The sequence below is a fragment of the Mastigoproctus giganteus genome, chromosome 13 (assembly GCF_048544385.1).
Source record: "Mastigoproctus giganteus isolate SK-2022 chromosome 13, ASM4854438v1, whole genome shotgun sequence".
Lineage (NCBI taxonomy): Eukaryota > Metazoa > Arthropoda > Arachnida > Uropygi > Thelyphonidae > Mastigoproctus > Mastigoproctus giganteus.
Window position 1 is genome coordinate 34,906,229 of NC_143587.1, and position 3,946 is coordinate 34,910,174.

The 3,946-nt window shown below is 38.5% G+C and overlaps 1 non-coding gene across 1 annotated transcript; it reads left to right on the top strand.

The window, feature by feature from the left end:
* Nucleotides 1–2,881: 2,881 nt before the first annotated feature.
* TRNAP-AGG (transfer RNA proline (anticodon AGG)) lies at nt 2,882–2,953 on the top strand. Its single transcript has one exon. It is a non-coding gene; the product is annotated as a tRNA-Pro (tRNA).
* Nucleotides 2,954–3,946: the final 993 nt, after the last annotated feature.

Below are 3,946 nucleotides of genomic sequence, written 5' to 3' on the forward strand. Positions count from 1 at the left end.
AACATGTAAAAGAGTTGAAAACCTTGCGGAAGGCCCCGAATTTGTAGTTATGCCTCTGTACATACCTAATGTCTTGTATTAATTGCTGTAAGTTACTAGCCGTTTACAACTTCCTACACAGAGATCAGTGGGCCATTAAGTTCACTTTCCCACAGTGCAAAAGTAAAGCCTTTTCAATGAACAGGATTGTCACCAATGTCCAATTTATCAAGGAAATTTATGTAAAAAAATATCTATTCTCGTTGAAAGCCATTCAATGACCTAAATGTTAACTTATATGCATCGGGAATGATTCGAACTTAAAATTTCATTTAACATTTTGCTTCCTCGAAACTGTAAAAATAACAGACTCGGATATTTTGCATATTTCTTAATTTACAGTAAGTTTATTTAACTGCTATGCAATTTTGGTGGGTTGAATGCTGAACTTTCTACACTTTCGGTTACTGATATAATTTTGAACAAATATGTGGTGCCATCTAGTGCCGTGAAGAAATACTGCCAAACATCAAACTTTTTTTTTTTTTCTTTTCGGAAAAATCACTGTACACATAAGTTGGAAAACAAAAAAAAAAAAAAAGCAAAGCTGTTATGTTAACGCAATTGTAAATTGCTTATTTTCTTGTTTTTTTTATTTTTCTTTATTAAAAAAATAATTGTTCGTCTTTAACGCTTCACATTTAAACATACAATGTAGATTTTTTTTAAAAGTACATTTTACATTATCCTGTTGCTCAGCAGCCATTTGGCTGGTGAGCAACAGGATAATCCCTGTGACTCAGAGACTGATGACGTAATGTGGTGTCTCCACTGCTGTACAGTTAGATTTCTATCCCCCCCCCTCACTACCAAGTTTCCCATTCAGAGCAATGTTAAGAAATTATTAGAAGTTTCCATCTTAGTTCCTATAGGAAATGAAAAGCATAGTCTCATCTAGCGATAAATTTTCAAATATAATAATTAAAACTTATAGTACTTGTTTATAAATAAATCCAAAAAAGGAAGTATTGTACCCCACCTATTTTTAAGCACTCTTTATATTCGACAAATTATCTCCTTCAAATGTCAAAATCCAATGCTTTTTATAAAGCATTTTTATTTTTTAAATAAAAAAAAATATAAATTTCATTGATAATTACACTCATGACGCAAAACATTATGACCACCTATGTCCCCATTAGTTTGTACATCCTGCAGTACAGTACCTAGAAATGACGTCACGATTGGCGAAGCATATATAGTGACGGTCTGGGTAGTGCCACTCAGTTCGTCAGCACGAATCCCGTGCAATGGGGATAGTGAAGGACTTCACGGAGTTTGAACGGGGAAATGATTTGCGTCGCAAGAAAGGCGGGGCCAGCATCTCAACAACCGCAGTCACTGTCGGCTGTTCGAAGGGCGCTGTAGTGAAGGTGTGACAGAATGGTCCGAAGAGAACATACAACTGCCCAACGTGCTGGTACTGGGAGACCACCACCACTGGTTGATAGTCGAGGTGAACTGCAATTGGCACGTGCTCTCTGGGACAACGGACGACTCCAGATCCCCCAGTTAACGATACACTACAACTCGACTACGGAGGCCCTTTTTTTTTACCTTTTACAAGCGGGGCGCACAGAGAAATGTTTCCAAGCACACTAACCAGCGGACGTTCTTGCGGATAGGCAAGACGTGGATTTACCTTGAAGCTTAAGCTTCAGGGCCCCTCACTTGCCCAACCCCTTCAAGGCCCTGGGAGGGGTCCTAGCAATATGTTCACATGGTTGGCAGACAGAAAGTAATGAGGCACATTGTTCTCCTGCACTGTTGTCTTGTTGCACTGCTCGTGTTTTGTGACATCTCTGAGAACTAGACATGATAACAGTTTTTGATATGATAGGATAAGCTGGTGGTACATATGGTTTGATATGATAGGAACGAAATGGTATATGGTACGAATACTAACGGTTAATAAGAAATTCAAGGCAGAAAAATTAGTGTTCTCATCTTATATCTTCTAATATGTGCTAAGAAAATTTGTGGATGTTTTGTTGACAAGTTCTTTTCGTCGATCCATTTTTTACATAAATCCAGGGTGGATTTAAGCAAATTTGTGGATATTTTGTTGATATTTTGGTCTGCTTGTATTTTTTTTACATAACTCCAGGGTGGAATGCAACAGCACACCTAGTAGTTTTCTTTGGAGGAGCTGAGGATAGAGTCCCTTCTTTGACCTAGAGAAAATTATTCAGTTCCATTTTTTTTTTTGCTGAAGTCCCTTGTTACCCAAGGGGTGCGCTCCCGGTGGAAAGTGATGACATTTTCTTCCACGACTTTCTTTTTAACTATTCAAGTAACCACTAAAAGTAAGCTGCTATAAACATGAATGGGTCATAACATCATGCGACTTGATGGAAGCTTCGACTTCTCATGGCACATATCTTGATGCAAACGAGTCCTTTAGATTGTAATGAACGAATTACAGATACGAAATCAAGATTTGTACCAGGGATATAGGCCAGTGGTGTCAAAACTCAGAAGTGCTCATGGGCTGTTGGGGGGAGGGGATAGTGGTCTGCATTGCTGAGAAAAGTATATTAAATATTTTCACGTATTTCCCAAGGCACAATTTGACCTCATTTGCCCTTGTCGTAGTGGGGGGAAAAATCCATTCAAAACCAAATCACGTATTTCCAGAAATATGTCATGTCTTGGCCGTCGATTTCTGAAAGTAGAAATTATGAATTTTTTTCAATCCTACATTAGTGCTTTCTAAATATCTAATTTAGGCAATAAAAACGGATGTAGAGAATGAACTTAAAAAAAAAATTACTAACAAAAATAAAGATTTCTTAACAGGTTTCTTCACTACTTCAAGATACATCCGGGTACACATTACCAAGGCTCGTTGGTCTAGGGGTATGATTCTCGCTTAGGGTGCGAGAGGTCCCGGGTTCAAATCCCGGACGAGCCCGTTGCGGTTTTTTTTTTTTTTTTGTCTTCTTGAAGATTTTATTTAAACCCTTCAGAGAACCATGCTAATTTTATTATTATTAATCATGTTCGCGGATTGTTATCACTTTTATAAAGTCCCGATCAGATGTTTAAAAAATGACGTTTATTTTAATCAGGGCTTCGGTTTGTTTTCTTTCTTTTTTTTTTTTTTTTTTTTTTCTTGCCACATGCTTTTTACGCAGGGGCGTATTCAGGGATGGGCAGAGGGGACTTATGCCCATCCTTAACCAAAAATTTTAAATTAAAGAAAAAGAACGCAGGAAACGTTCTAAAAAAAAAAAAAATGCCTGGTTGCCATGCCCCTTCTCTGATGATACCAGGACCTGGTCCCCATGTCTCCTTACGATAATTACGAGTGACTATATATATATTTTTTTTTTATGTGAACCCCAAACACGAGAGGTATTAGAACCTATAGTACTTAGTACCGTGCTTGGGTTGAAGATTGAGAAGACGAAAGAAGATATTTGTTGACATGGACTTGAACTTCTGTAGATCGTAATTTTCAGGAAATACGTATGAAGGAAGGTTGTTCCAGAAAACGGCAGTTGAATGAATAAACGAGGAAGATGAAAAGTTGGTTCAATGAGTTTGAAGTTGGACAGTAAATGGATGTTGGCTGGTGGCGGCACGTGTTCGCACTGTTTTGAAAGAGAGAGAGCGGGAATTATAGAAGCCAATTCAGAAGAACAGTGCCCATGGAAGTACCTGTAGAAGAGGCATGCAGCAGAAACAGTAGGTCTGGGAGACAGTGAGTGGAGAGACTCTGTTAGAGATGAGTCATTAATTAACCTAACTGGCCCTCTTCTGAATGGAATCAAGAAGCCTGAGAGAGGTTTTGGGGCCACCCCAGATGTGGGAACAATATTCCATGGCAGAGCGGATTTGCTATTTATACAGAGTGAGCAGCTGTTTGGAAGAAAAGTAACGACGAGAGCGAAAGAGAAAACCA